The sequence below is a fragment of the Pipistrellus kuhlii genome, unplaced genomic scaffold (assembly GCF_014108245.1).
Source record: "Pipistrellus kuhlii isolate mPipKuh1 unplaced genomic scaffold, mPipKuh1.p scaffold_m20_p_10, whole genome shotgun sequence".
Classification (NCBI taxonomy): domain Eukaryota; kingdom Metazoa; phylum Chordata; class Mammalia; order Chiroptera; family Vespertilionidae; genus Pipistrellus; species Pipistrellus kuhlii.
The window spans coordinates 14,253,495-14,269,207 of NW_023425405.1; the positions used below are offsets into that span (position 1 = coordinate 14,253,495).

The window sequence follows — 15,713 nt, forward strand, 5'->3', positions numbered from 1 at the left end:
ATAAATAAATAAATAAATAAAATAATAATAATTCAGGCCTAAAGATTTTTAAAAGTTGGAAATATAAATTGTGGAATAAAAATGCCATTCTTTTCAAACAATGTGTGCTGTGGAAATGTGAGCTGACACTTTCAGAAGTTACTCTTCTTTAGTTGGCCAGGTGCTATTCCTCAAACTCTTTACTGGAGCTCTCTGAACACCCCAAACAGGGACTGTTCTAACCTGTGTGGATGAGAATCTTTCTAACCAAATGAGAGCTAGAGAACTGTTACATCTCCAATCCCAGATGCCAAGAAAATACCATTCCACTCAATAATGACAGCCATAAGTATAAATACAGCCTTTTAAACATATGTAGTTCATGTACTTTCAAGTATTTGTCAAGAAGCATTTGGTCTTGCTAGAATCTGATCCTGGAAGAAAGAATGAAGGAGAATCGAATGAGCTATAGCACCTTCTTCATGAAATCAGGCCGGGTTTAGCAAAGCTTGCTCTCTCCTACCAGCCAGCTCGGGGGCCATCAACAGCCAAGATTTTCTGTCCAGTCTGACACCGGGCACACGGTCAGCACCTCTAGCATTTGCTCCTTCCTTGGATCGTCTCATCTGAGCATAAAACCAGAATCTCCTTTGAGGACATATGATAACCTGCTGGTCCGTGGGAAGCCTCTACAAGGACACATAACAGGGCAAGGTGGCAGAAAAGCAGAGAGAACGGGGAGTCCCTACCTTTGTCCCAGACTCGGAGGCAGCTTTTGAGAGGATTCAGCTCTCTACCCCTAGCGGAGAGAGCCGTGACGCCCAAACACCGCCCAGGGCAGCGTGGACTACTCTATTTTTGGTTCTGACCACAGTTTATTGCGATTACGTTACTTCCTCTCTTAGGACCCCAGCCCTGCCCTTTGTCCCCTACTAAGGAAACAAGTTGCTACCAGATAAACTGGGGGAAACTGCTGAGTTCCCTGAGACCAAAAGAGTAGCTGCGTAAATATATTTGGCACTGAATGCAGTTGATAAAATGAACAAGGGCTGGGTAGACAGGCATGAGGAGGGAAGAACAGAAACCCTGTCATCTCTGTGGGGCTCTTCAAAGGTTCGAGCTCAAAAATACCTTCCGTGCCCCTGGTCCCTCTCCACAAGAGAGCCCACACAGCGTAGACCACTTTTATTAGCAGCTCTGAGATACCCAGAAGCAACCCAGAGAACAGAGTAGGTCCATTGTTTCCCTTGAAATTGCACTGCAATTTTTCAGCTAAAGACACTCTTTGGGGCTGAATTCCCAGAGTTCCCTCATCCTAGAGGACTGGTCTAAACTGTGCCCCTGGCCCCTCAGACACCTTGCACTGTCTAAGGACCCACACCTCCGACACAGCCTGGGGTTGACAGGGTCTGGGTAAACTTGAAGGAGTTGGGCATTCCTGTCTCCATACTCTGCTCAAACTAATTGGCCTGTTTGCTGGACATTCCACACTATGAACACACTAAAAGAGCTCAGAGAGCCTACAAGTTTTGCTATCAGACACTTCTACATCTCCCGCCATTAATAGGGGCTAATAAGTTACAAAGCTTCCCTGCAGAATGAAAAGCACCTGACACTAATAGATTAACCCATCTATTTGTTCCCACATATAGGAAGATTGATTAGGCACTGTTTTGAGTGCCTCCTAGGTACTAGACTGCTGATATTTTAATGCAAATGCCTTCACCATAAATGTGTGAAGCAGAGGTAGGACAACGGAGAGTGGAACCAGGGACCTGGAGAGGCACCCTCACCTAATGGCATTCAAATAATACAAATGTTTCTCCAATGTTCTTCAGACCAAGAGGAGCTTATCTACTGGTGAGATCCTACATGGAGGCCTTGATATTATATAGGCTGGTTCCTATACCCAGACAATCAAGACATTATATCTAAAGGACAAGGTTAAAATTTCATTCATCTCATATTGAAAAGTTGGAGCTCTTTTCCACAGACCATGCTACTCTGAGTGTGTGCTTATTGAAAATGGAGTGCACGCGCCAAGCAAGGGAACAAGCTAATACCCAGAACAAAGGCCTGGGCATTCTCCATGGCTGAGTTCTAAATCTGCCTTTATTCCCTAATCTTGCTCCATAATCATCTGTGCACAAGTTAACCTTCCACTGGAAAATAGTGAGGATGTCCTAAGGCAAGGTGAATGCCTGGATATTTTCAGAACAATCTCAAGCAAAATGTTTGAGACAGTATGTTTAATTCACAATATGAGCCACATGAAAAATGTAAAAATCTATATGTGGGTCTTCTCACTACTTCACTAAGCTTCTGCCAGATCCCAAAATGAGCTTCCAAGACTACAAATGGGATCAGAAGTAAATAGCATAGTAGCATTGAGATGAAGCTGCTAGGAACACAAAAGCCAAATACCCACTGGCCTCCTGGTCTTCTCTCCCTGAAAATCCCATATGCACCTCAATTCAATGTCCAGGAAAGACCATATTCTCCCACCACTCCACCTCACTGAGTCTTGGTCTAGAAATCTCTAAGTGAATGGTGTCACCTTCCACCAGGTGTCCAGCTTGGGCAGTACCCTTTACCCCTACCACCTTCACTGCCCTATTTACCATCTGTCAACTCTAACTCGAGGTTCCTGTCAAATCAGTCCCTTTCTCTCCTTTGCCATAGCCTTTAATCAGCGTTCTCCCATGTTTCCTGTATTACTGTAATGGCTTCACTCTGACTCTTTCTCCATGTAGCCCCCATAGTGCTTTTCTGTGATGCAAATCTCATCTTGTTGATTCTCTTATTTGGAAATCCTTGACACCTGCCACATAAAGCCCTTCACTAGACACTTATTCTGGTCCTTGCCCAGCTACTTCCTGCGTTTGCATCTAGTCCCACCTTCTACCTCTGCTTTGAACTACTGCAAGCTGGCCTTGAACTATGTTTAAATGATCTATTCACATGTGTGCTGTGGCCACACCAAGCTGTACTCCATAATAGCAGGAACTAGGTCTTTCATCTCACTACAACCAAACAGTTGCCTAGTGCATAGCACATAGTAGGCACTTAATAAGTATTAACTAAGTTTATTAATTGATTGATCAATTGATTAGTTGATTAAAAATTTTATAACATGGCATCAACTCTCTAACTATAATATGTAACTATATATGTACAGAGCAAAGTGAAAAATAGGTATCAAGGGAAATAATAGTCCCTTTTCTTTTCTTTTTAAAAAATATATTTTATTGATTTTTTTACAGAGAGGAAAGGAGAGGGATAGAAGGTTAGAAACATCGATGAGAGAGAATCATCGACCAGTTGCCTCTTGCACACCCCCCACTGGGGATGTGCCTGCAACCCAGGTATATGTCCTTGACCGGAATCAAACCCGGGACCTTTCAGTCCACAGGCTGACGCTCTATCCACTGAACCAAACTGGTTTCGGCAATAGTCCCTTTTTTTCATTAGCAGTCCCCTCTTAACCTACCACTACTACCAGAATTCCAACTCCCCCTCCTACCCAAAGGATGCGCTAACCATCCTCTCCCACAATCCCCTGCTGCTCCATGTGCAGTCTCCTTTCTGACCCTGGGTCAGCTGCTTTCATCACTTAGAGCTCCTTGCCACACCAGCAAGAGCAGTAGAGGCATAATGATTAGAGGCCTAAGCGTAGACTTCATCCTCTCTTTCTTGAATTTCTCTGACCTTGTGTGTAAATGGAATCTTCCTTCTGAGGCTCACCTGGCCCTTTAGCATGCATGCCACATCTATCCTGCCTCCTGAGCTTCAGGTCTGGACAGCAAGGGCTTATTTTGGCTTTAAAGAAACATTGAGGCCTAGCCCAGAAAGGGAACAGACTGGAAAAACATTCTGCACACCTGCCTAGAATCGCAGTTGGGTCTCCCTATCCCTGGCCCGCACATCCTTCTTCTTCAATTGCTCTGAAAAGGAAAACCTCGGGACTATTTTGCAGGAGGAAAAAAATAGGCCTTGAGAAGCTGTGGCCACACTTCCAACAAGCTCCCTTCAGCGGGCACCGTAACTTACATAAGTGATTTTCTATTACACCACCATTGTCCCTGCAACATGACAGTCCTGCAGCCTCCTTGCAGCAGTTCTCTTTGTTGTTTTTTTGTACAGATCTCCCAGAAGGAAGAATCAAATATGGTCTGAGCAGGAAAATAAGCCACATGACCCCCACAGACCCAAATGCCTCTTCTTCACAGCTCCTCCTGAGATGAACCAAAGAAAAAGCAATGAATAGTGCCCCCTGGGCCTGAGCCCTCTCCCACCTGCCCTGTTCCCAGAGCTCTGCTGTGTCCCTGCAAATAGGATTCCTTTTTCTAAAAAAAAATGAAAGCCAACAGTTTCCGAAGAAGAAACGAAGTGGCAATTTCCCAGCATGACTGGGAATCAATACAAGCTGTTGTCAGGGTTTTCCTTTCAAAGGGGTGACTGCTGCCCTTCTCCAAAGTCAAGAGTGACGGAGCTCCAGTGCCTGGCTTACAACTGCTGCATCATAGCAATATGTTTTTAATTTAAAACTCACTGCAGTTGGGTTGGAACTCAGCTGGGACTTGATTTACTGCTAATTCATTTCTACGATTCCTATAATTCTAAACTCAGTCACCAAACAGTTTAATGCTGATAGAATCACCAGTGCAATGCTTTATGAATGGGCGCCAGGGGAATTGTGTTAGTAAGTGTGTGTTAGCAACAGTTATTCACTTTGGAAAGGAGCACAGAGCTTGGGCCAAGCATGGCCACAGCCCTATAATTGGGTATGTGGGTTATCGGCCACCGTCCCAGGTGACCCAAACCCAAACACCACTGCAGTGACACCCCACCTCCATCCAAATTCTCTCACGCATTCACATCATTGCCTATGTAAAATGAGCACTGGTTGGTGAAATGCTTTCCATGGGAAATTCCTACCGTCGCTCTCCGGGTCACTAACCAGTGGTGGGTAACGATGGATGTACAGTCTCATTAGAAACCTTCAGCCTCTCTAGGGTAGCAAAGCTTCTTTCTCCAGAGAAAATTTGTTTCAACCATCCACATTTTTGGGAGCTGTGTCTTAATTACTCAACCTGCTTTGTTCATTCAGAACATTTATCTTCGCCAGTTATATTGAAGCCTCTTAGTCCATAAGTGTAGCTGAAAATATATTGAGATGGTGAGTGTCATTACTCACGTACTTTGCAAATATCCACCTTGATCTAGTTTGTGCAACCAAAAAGTGCTACTTTTTGGAAACATGTCCAGGAACCTGGCAAAGCTCCCACCACACTCCTTAACATGACCCCTTTAGAAGGCTAAAGTCTCATCACAATTCACAGCCATTTCTGAGATCCTCTAAAGCAAATGTCTAGGGAAAGAGGAAGCCAGCCCCCCTTCAAAAAAACTGGGCCACTCAGGTCCCTGTTTTAACAATACAGTAGACTCGTTCTCTGTTTCCCCTCTTCCAAACTAAACTCCGACCTGAAAGCTCCAAATTGTAGGCTAGCATCTCCCAAAATTCTTTCTGTGGGACACCAGTTCCAGGTTTAAATACACCCACCTAAAGGGATCCCATCATCAAATAACCTGAAAAACGGTTGGCTACGAATGAACCGGTTTGTCTATAGTGCGACTCCTAAGCCTTTCATGTGCATCTTGCATCACCAAGAGGAGGAGCCAGCATCAGGTGTTTGTAAGACTTACTTGGCGGGGGAATGCTTTTTCCTGGGAGAGAGGAGGCTTCAGAATGCTCTGGGAAATGCAGTCTGGTCATCTCTCCCAATCTATTGGCACCTAAACATAGAGCGAGTCTTATTTGAAAAGCAACAAATCAATTCCATGTGAATCAGTGTGAACAGATCATAGCATTCCGCCAGCCCCCAACCACTAGCACCCAGGACACGCTAGGGTGATTGGCAGGCTCAGCCAGTTCCAGCCCTGCCCCTGCTGGACTGAAAGCACCCACCACAACAGCTGGTTCACACGACCCCAGTTCCCAGTCTTGTCCTGTATGGGCCATTCATCCCCACCTTTTCCTACTCCACTCATTCAGACTATTTACTCAGCAAATACTTACTGATTGCTTCCAGCATGCTAGGCCCTAGGTTAGGCACCGAGTATATGAAAGAAGTAAGAAGTGGTCCCTCTCCTCTACAGAAAGAAAGAAATCATATCCATGCTACTGTCATCATCGCTACTGCCAGCAGCAGCTTCCTTGCCATTATTTAAAAACATGAATTATGTTCCTGATTACACCCGAGACTGCTTTGAGCGAGGGCTGGTCCTGAACCTCGGGGAGCCGGAAATCTCAGGCAGACATGTGAACGCAGACACATGTCTGTGAGTCAGAAAGTTGCTCACATCAATCAGCAGCTCACATTTAGGCAAGTGCATTTAGGAGAGGAAGACAGGGTCAGTAGCTAATGGCCAACAGAGCGGGGAAGAGGGTCACAGGCACAGTGCCACCATCTGTCCTTTGCCCCCTTGACCTTAGAGAGGCTTCAGAGCACAAGAATTGTAAAAAAGAAGGAGGAAGAGGAGGAGGAGGAGGCAGAGGAAGCGAAGAGGAGGAGGAGGAGGAGGGAAAGGGGGAGATTACTTATGGAAAATATTTTATGCAGAAATGTCCCCTGCTGCTTCATATTTCAATACTTATGCTTTAAAATAAGGAGAGAGGCAGAAGTCACTTGCACCTTCCCGCTCAGCCATCACCAGCAGAAGAGCCTGCGAAGTTCACACAGCACCCTGTGGAAGACATGCCCTAAAAGGAGAGGAAAGCCTCTTGAAAGCTGACTGGAACCCATTCTTAATGTGGTTTCTGTTCGGGGTCCCACCTGGGTAACTGTTAGTGTGGCTGCTAGTGCGGCCACAGTCAGAACTGAATGCCTTATTGGTACAGCTATCCCTGCTTTGTTATCTGACTCTGCTCTTAAAACCATGTATAGTCCGGCCAGTGTGCCTCAATGGTTGAGCGTCAACCTATGAACCAGGAGGTCACGGTTCAGTTCCTGGTCAGGGAACATGCCCAGGCTGCAGACTCGATCCCCAGTAGGGGGTGTGTAGGATGCAGCTAATCAATGATTTTCTCTCATCATTAATGTTTCTATTTCTCTCTCCCTCTCCCTTTTTTTCTGAAAGCAATATACATAAAAGAACTATAGCCCTAAATGGTTTGGCTCAGTGGATAGATTGTCAGCCTGCAGACTGAAGGGTCCCAGGTTCAATTCCAGGCAAGGGCATGTACCTTGGTTGTGGGCACATCTCCAGTAGCGGGTGTGCATGAGGCAACTGATGGATGTTTCTCTCTCATTGATGTTTCTAACTCTCTATCCCTCTTCCTTTGTCTCTGTAAAAAAAAAAATCAAAAAAAAAATATATATATATATTTTAAAAGAACTATGTATGGAACCCTCTATCCCAGACCCCCAATTTGTGTACCCACTCAGATCTACCTGGCCCCACCTGACATCCACCCTGTCCCCAATTCTAAACTTCAGCCACTGCCCCACTTCCCACCATAGTGGCCCTAAGGAGGCCTCAAACTATTCCTCCGGTTCTAAAGTTCATGAAGCTTTTCTTCCCTTCGGGCAAAGAATAGATCCTGCAGGTATAGCACCATCAGGCCCACGATGAATGGATGCCCCAGCCCATGGGCCTAATCAGAGGCTCTAGTTTGACATAACATCACAACCCCAAACTTAGGAGAAGTCCCACTTCATGGGGTGAGTGGTACACAAGGCATTACAGTGCACAGGAAGGATCCAGCCTCATATGTCAGCCACACCTGTCCTCCAGGCTGAGCTACTGAGCCTTGGCTGCGCTTCCTCAGGAAGATGTGGCTCACCTGGGAATACATAATTTGTTTCTCTTCCTTCCTTACCTTTCCTCCCTTTTTCCTTCACTCTTGCTATTCTGGGATCCCATCCTGAACCAAGTGTTACCACGTCAGTTTTTGCTTCAGGCTCTGCTTTCTAGGGAACCCAGGCCAAGACTGGGGAGAGGGGCCCACAGGCCAAGGGTGCAAGGCCCCGAGCTCTCCTGTAGCTTTGACCAAACAGTCCTTGCATCTGTTCTGTGCATTAGAATTTCATATAAATTGTCATTTTAAAAAATTTAAATCTGTGATCTGGACTAACCCCCTCATTTTATTAGTGGTAATCCTGAAACATAAGGTGATTTTGTTCCCAAGATTCCTTAACTGGTAAGTGGGAGTTGGAATTACCTACATCTATTTGCCTCCAACACCTAGCTTTTCCCACACCACCAGTGCTTTTTAACCAGGGGAACTGACCGGAATTGTCTAGGAACCTGAGGAAACGTGCACCTGCTGGACCTCGCGCCTGTCTGAGAACCTCTCTGCTGCCTTGGAAGGTCAATGGGCAAATGCTGAGCCCAGACTTGGACTTTCTGCCCATTAACCAAAATTCTGCTTGAAACCCTGGTATCTACGTAATCACTGGAACCCAGTTCTTTGTTTGTGCAACATGCAAGTTCCTCTGAAAATGTTTTTCTTTGTTTTTGTTCCCTTCTGAATTTTTGAATTGTAGAAGCCACCCCTTTACTCACAACCAAGAGCAGACAAATGAAAGTACTTGTCTTAGTCCAGCATTTTTCAGTGGATTCCCAGGGCCACTGCACAGATATCTATCTACCTTTTGCAGTTTCACAATCCATGTTAGTGTGTTTAAAGGCTCTGAGAAGTCCTGCAATAAGGAACCTCTTTGGCTTTGCTTTACACTTAAGGTAAACTTATTTAGCCATGGAAATGGTGTGTGTGTGTGTGTGTGTGTGTGTGTGTGTATGTGTGTGTGTAACATCTACTCACTCCCACAGAATTTGCTTTGGGAAACGGGCTCTACTTTAGGTTCACCTTCAGGAAGCAGGTCTGCAATGAGAGGGAAAAATGAGGTCCAGGAAGGTATGTATTTTCTCAGATTCCTAGATGAGTCCAATATGTTCCCCCTGTGAAAACCATCTCTGCAAGGTGAGCTGACATTCCATGCAGTCTGGTTCAATTACACAAGCCGCTGGCTGCTGCCCTGACATGCCCTCCCCTCCTGGTCTACTCCCTCCACAAGGGGAGAAACAATCAGCCAACCCTGCTCTATATACTTTCCCTCCTCTTGACCTCTGGGCCAAAGCCAAGGAGTGGTGTGTTCGCCCTCCAGTCCTACACTCCACAGTCCCAAGCGGGAAATCCAGCTGGGCTCCTACAAGACAAGTGCAGGGAGCGTGCCAGATGTGCAGCAGACCCTGAGCAGAGACCGGGAAGCTTTGACTAGCTCTGGTTTTCCTGCCCTGCAGTTCCAGTGACCTCTTCCTGGGCTGCTTCTTCCTAAGGAGGCTTTTTTGCCCGGGAGGCCTCAGGAATTGATTCAGCCAGTCTACATTCAGCCCATCGACTGTGGAGATGCTATCCTCTTAGCTAGTGATCTGTTTTGTGTGGGAGTGACAACATTCCAAAATCCAATTTGCTGTTGTGAATCCTTTGGGGAGAGGTGCAACTCGGGGATACCTAAGGTCACACACACACACCTGTTGGACTCCACACCCAACAGTATCAGCCGCTCCTGTTGCCCCAAAGGGCCCGTGATAAAATGCCAAGTTTGGCAGAACGTTCACTCACTTTAATATAGAGGAGAAGCCAAATAATTAAGGTCTGAAATAGAAGATTTTTTTCTTTGGGAGGAAAAAGTGCACCTAACCCAGTAGTTGGCAAACCGTGGCTCAGGAGCCACAGGCGGCTCTTTGGCCCCTTGAGTGTGGCTCTCTCACAAAATACCACGGCCTGTGCGAGTCTATTTTGAAGAAGTAGCATTAGAAGAAGAAGTTTAAGTTTAAAACATTTGGCTCTCAAAATAAATTTTAATCGTTGTACAGTTGATATTTGGTTCTGTGGACTAATGAGTTTGCCGACCACTGAGCTAACCTCTAGAAGATCACCTGTGGCTCTTCCCTAAAATGCTGAGGCCAGAAAGGCTGAGTTTGTGAGTATAAGACTCAGCCCCCTTGATGAATTGGGAAGTTGAGGTTTAGAGGACACAGGTTCACTTAGGGTCACAGAGGCAGTCCAGAGGAAAAGCCAGGCATTCTGAAGTTCCCGGGCACACTCCCCTACAGCTCCCCACGGGTAACCACATGCCCCACACAGACGTGCTAAGGAGGCACGCAGCACAGTGATGAGGAGGGGGTCGGTCTGTCTGCCTAAGGTTGGAATTGGCTCCATCACCACCAGCTGAGGGATCTCGGACAAGTTCTTACCTTCCCACACCTCAGCCTCCTCGTGGAGGAAGTGGAATAGAAAGAGTAACTATCCCACTTCCTCTGAGAAGCAAGGGCCAACCTGTGCAAAGAACTTAAATGATGCCTCGTCTGAGTAACCGCTCCATAAATATTAGCTACCACCACCATCATTATTATTCTTTTCCATTCTGTTCCTTTCACCAGGACAAATCGTAATGTCCACAAAGCCCCTTCCCTGGGGAGCCTGATGCCTCAGGATCAGAGGCCCGGGGTCAGCGGTTCCTACAGGGACTCAGGAAGCTCTTCTTCCAAGCTACCTCACACCAAGCAGGAAAGCCGCCTCCTCCCTCTGCCTCCAGGCTCTGCTCTGGGAACTAGGACCCCCCCTGCCTGCCTTAGCTTTTCTGATCCATCTCTTACCACTTAGCTGCAGAGCCCCCTTCAGTCTCCCAGCTGACTCCACCTTCCTCCTGGACTGGCAGGCTACAGCCTGGGCAGTGAGGAGGGAGACGGAAGAGTGAGTAAGCCCGGAGGAAGGGAGGTGATCCGGTAGGAGTTCCGGGTAGGAAGCGGCGGGGCTCCTGGCTTGGGGAGAGGTGCTGTCCCCAGGGCTGGCCAGGGACCAAGCATTGCTCAATAGAGCCTATAGGGCAATTACCCTAATCATGCGCATCCCCCAAACAGCCTCTGATTTATTAGCACCACGTCCTTTTAAAATGCCGCTCTTAAATATAAATAACACTTAATCATCCAGCTGTCGTTAAATTCGTGTTATATTGATTTCTTGGAGTGCCGCAAATTTGAGGGCGAATGGGCTGGCGGATGTGCGCACAAAGCCAAGAGCTTGATTAGCGAGTGGGGGGGAGGGGGGGGAGAGGCAGAAAGGGGGTGTGGCCAAGGCAGGGACAGGAGCCCCGTTCACCCGCCCCAGGGTCCGAACCAGTTTCACATTGATAGCACTGGACACAAATAAGAGGGGAAGCGAGCCTGAAAATTAATGACATCTGTTGCACAGATGAATCACAGCCGGAATCATGGGAGGTTTTCTGTATGGCTGCCGCCCTCCGCCTCCCATCATAAAGCTACTCCAACAGGTCTCCCAGGTGGCACCACCAGGCAGTGCCTTCTCTGGGTGAGGATGGGGAGAGGCCGCTGAGAAATGCCCCTAAGCTGCTAAGAAGCTGGCTAGGAGCGAGATGGGCTGCAATGTCTTTGCATGGGAGCCTGGTGAGAACTAGGAGCGCAGAGCAGTTAATCACCCCGCCCCCTTAGCTTCCTCCCCGCTTCGGGAGGGCTGCCTCCCTAGAAAGCCCTCACTGACTCCCCAGCAGCCCTCATGGTGATGAAAAGGATCAGGAGACCAAGTGCAGGCAGACTCTGCCAGGCAGATTCCCCTGTCTGCAGGGAGCAGCAGGGATGGAGAGGTGCCCAGGAGGAGAAAGGCAGCCTCAGGTTCCTCCGGAAATGTTTGCAGAGCGACAGTGGGCATCCAGGATGAAGTCCTGGGAGGACAGAGGCCGGTCCCAGCGAGCAACAGAGTGGGTAAGACGGAACAGTTTGTGGGCAACCCATGCCTCATGCTCACAGCAGAGCCGCCTAGAGCCCAGCACACGAGCAGCAAAGCTCTGCAGAAAGGAAGCATCTATGACTGGGGGTTTTCTAGTGCAACTCCTCCCCGAGTGAGAAGACCCCGGAGAATGTGAAAGGAAGACCACAGAGGCATGGTGGGGAGGGAGAGGGACAGTGAGACATGCTCCAGGGCTGGCTGGAGAGTCTGGGGAAAATTGGATGCTGTGCACGCAGCTTTGCACAGATGTTAACTAATGCCTGCTTTGTCCTAGAAACCAAATTGGTACCTAACACCAAGTGCAGAAAGTGTGGGGATTTTTGAGCCATGTTTAAAAACCGTTAGCTTATAAGCAGCATAATGACTGCTGGCTTTGCATTCAAATGATGTATCCCGAGGCTGCAAATATCTGAGGAAGGGAAGAGGGTAGGGAGGGAGGGCAGCAGAGAAAAGGAGCAAACGTGGGGAAGAGGCACAGACATTTCAGGAAGCTCTGTACCCCAGCCCTTTGCCCTGTCAATGCCCCGTGGGGGAATGTTTACCTGGGAGCCACCCCATGGCTGGAGCCCACTATGTCTGCTGAAAGCCATGTGCTGCTCTACACATACGGGGGACCTCCCCAACCACGCTCTCAAGGGGCATGCGTGCGAAACTGCTCCAGTTCTCCCACAGCCCGGAAGACAGAGGTGGGTCCCCTTGCCACCTAGGGTTGGACGGGCTGACCGCATATGGCTAGGTTCTTTGAGAACGCGTGTGAATACACACACACCCACCATTCTTAAAAGGAAAATAATGTTTCTTCCCCCTACTGGGTTCTCCCCATTGTGACAGCCTTGCTTTATTCCATCTACCCTTTTCAATCAATCAAAGGGCAGCTCACACAGCACACAGCCGGAATACAATCTCCCTCCCGGGGCGTCTGCTCTTCTCCTCCCCAGCGGCTCTGGCCAGAGACCTTTCCAGTAGCTTGAAAGAGTTTGAAAATAGCAAAAATGGTGGTGTGGAGAGAGAGAGAGAGAGAGAGAGAGAGAGAGCCCTTGATTTCAGCACCCATCTTTGGGGTTTGCAGAATCAACCAAAGCCAGTGCCCAGCACTGAGCTCCTCTCGTTGGAAGAGTGTTGATTCTTTCCTCTAATGCTCTGGAAGACTCCCAACGCGGTATTTTTTCCAGGGGTGGGTTTGTAGGACACTCTGAGCATGGGATCTTGTAGAGAGGGTGCAAGCTTATTCCATGTATTTGCAGGATGACCAAAACAAGGTACCCCCAGCAAGAGGAAGCTATAGAAACCACGAGACCTTGCTATATTTATGTTCAATTCCAGAATCATATTTTATTGGGGTCTCGCATTCTTCTTTCAACAACTAAGCCCTGAATGAATTGCTCTTTGACCCCCAAATGGGACCTGTGGAAAAGCCCTTCTGGAGGTTGGCCAACCACCTCCTACCTCCTCCAGAAAAAGTTTGAGAATGAGCAGCCTATGAAACTCCAGCTGGGGAGAAAGGGTACAGAAAAGCTTCCGGGAGCTAGAACCTGGAACCACAGGCTCCTGGAGAGTGAGACTACACGGTCAGGAGCAGTCCGGCTCAGGGGGATGCTGGCAGACCCAAGAATGCCTTGTCTCCTTATAGGGTGGGCACTGCTGAGGTCGTCTTAAGAGGGGGACCCCTCCTCCCTTCCTTCCTTCCTGCACTGCACCCTCCTGAACCCTCACTCCTAGATCTTTTTCTCAGACACACACTGTGAAAGACATGTGACAGTTAGCCAGAGAGACATGGGAGATCTTCCCAGTGCCCTGCAGAGAAAGGGGAGGGAGGTGAAGGGGGAGACCCAAGTCCTGTGTCCTGGAGCCCTGTGGCCTTGGTGCTGCCCAGGACTGAAGCCATGAGCAGTCATACCTTCTATGGAGGATGTGACCCCACACCCTCCCTTGATAAGCAACACACACACACAGACCCCAAGCGGCGCTTCAGCTCGAAATCCCCGGCGCATGCATTCCGGGGAAGCAGTGCCATGCCTCAGAAAAGCGATTGTGCTGCCTCTTACCGGGGAAACGCAGTCTGTGCCACATGCACCGCCCTACAGAACTGCAGCCCCAGCCGCCTCTGTGGCCTCCTCCCCGCGCGCCGGGCACCACGCTCTCCGAATTCGTCGGAATACCTGGCGGCCCTTATACCGTTAAGATCCCAAGGTGTTCAAAAGCCATGGAGCAGAAATCATCCTGGGAGGGTCCCCAAGATCTCCCGTTACTTATCCGGTTTTTTTAAAACCAGCTAGGCATGCAAAGGGCTGGGAACAGGAGAAAAAAAAATCTCCCTGCCCGGTGGGAGGGAGAGGCAGTCATACACAGAATTCCACCCTGCGGGTCCTGGGTAAGAGAAGTGTGGGTCCCGGAGCGTCAGAGAACACAAACGGGGAATACCTGCCCTAGCTGCGTGGCGCCACCGCGGGGGTCCAGGTGCGAGGTGGGCAGGTGCCTGCGCGCGGTGTGTGCCTGTGTGTGTGTGTGTGTGTCTGTGTGTGTGTGCGCGTGTGTGTGTGTGCGTGCGCGCAGGGGACTGGCTCCGGAGCAGCCGAGGACTCGGGGATCCAGCCCGGCATCCCCGCGCTGTCCCGCCGCCGCCCGCCCGCCAGCTCCTTACCTGGGAGCGCCGCGGTGCCTCCTTCAGCGGGAGCGCCGCATTGACACTGCAGATGGAGCCGGCGCCGCTGCCTCTCCTCCTCCGAGCGTGTGCGTGTGCGCGCGTGTGGCTGCTCCTCCAGCCCCAGCCCGAACGAACGCAGATACTCCACCGAGGCGCGGGCAACCCAGGAGGAGACCAGCAAAACAGAGGGCGAAAATCGGAGTCTGCAGAGCTTGACAGAGCCTCTGTCGGTGTCCAAGGTGGGCGGAAGGTCCAACAAAAAGGTCGGGAAATGTGGATCGTTTTCAAGCAAGCACTCCTTTCCTCCACCCAGCCCTCCGGAGCCTGAGCAGCAGCGGTAGTGGCTCTGGGGGGGCTGCGGTGGCGACACGGGGCTGTCCCCTTTCGTCCCCACCCCCGCAGGCTGAATGTCCTTGATGCCAAGCGGGCACGGCGGCGTCACTCCGCGCCGCCCATGCTCTCGCCCGGTCGGGCCGCTGCCCGGGCGCGGCGAGTGCGCTGGGGACCCGCCGGGGAGCGCTCTCGGAGCCTCTAAGCGCCTTCCAGGGCAGCGACGGCCGCCCCCCGGCAGCCCGAGGCCGGCTGCCCCCGCCCCTGCCGGGGGATTGGCCGGGCAGCGCCGAGGGGCCGGGACCGGGGGGCTCGGGAGCCGTCGGCTGCTCCCCGGGGAGGCGCGGGGCTGCGGCGGCGGCGGTGGCGGCTGGTGACGCTGCGGCGGCGGAGAGCGCGGCCCCGGGCCGAGCGGGGCCTCCCGAGCGCGGCCCCGGTCGGCCCCCCGGGCGGGCTGCTCGCAAAGTTTGCAGGGGGCAGGGAGTGGGACCGCCGCTGGCTCGGCCGCTGGCTGCCGGAGCTCCCGGGCTGCTTGCTGCCGCCGCCGCGGCTCGCTGCTGCTGTGCATTGAAGCCCGGCCAAGCGCTGCAAAAACTCCAGCTGCCAGGCGCTCTCTGGGTCCTCCTCTCCTCCCTCCCGCCCTCCCCGTTTCCCTGCCTCCCTCCCTCGCCTCGCCTTCTCCCCTCCCCGCAGCCCGCCGCTCCCTCTCTGGCTCGCTCTGGCTGGCTGGGAGCTCGCGGCTGACATCTAGACGGACCGAGAGCGGCCGGCAGAGGGGGCCGGGGGCGACTCCCCGCGCTCGGCGCCCGCCGCCGCCCGCCCGGCCTGCGCTCCGGGGCACGGACGTTGACGGACGTTGGCGGACCCCGGTCTTGTCCCCTTACCCCGCACCGAGCGACCCTGCCAGTGACGACGTGGGACATAAAGGGGTGCACACATGGTGACAGG

General features: G+C 50.7%; 1 protein-coding gene across 1 annotated transcript in view; it reads right to left on the reverse strand.

Annotated features, from left to right (window-relative positions):
* The window catches only part of PLXNA4 (plexin A4), a 398,700-nt gene extending 383,321 nt beyond the window's left edge, over window positions 1-15,379 (reverse strand). The window contains exon 1 of the mRNA XM_036427224.2: window positions 14,433-15,379. The gene's annotated coding sequence lies outside the window, so the exon portion shown is untranslated. The remainder of the gene's footprint in view (window positions 1-14,432) is intronic.
* Window positions 15,380-15,713: the final 334 nt, after the last annotated feature.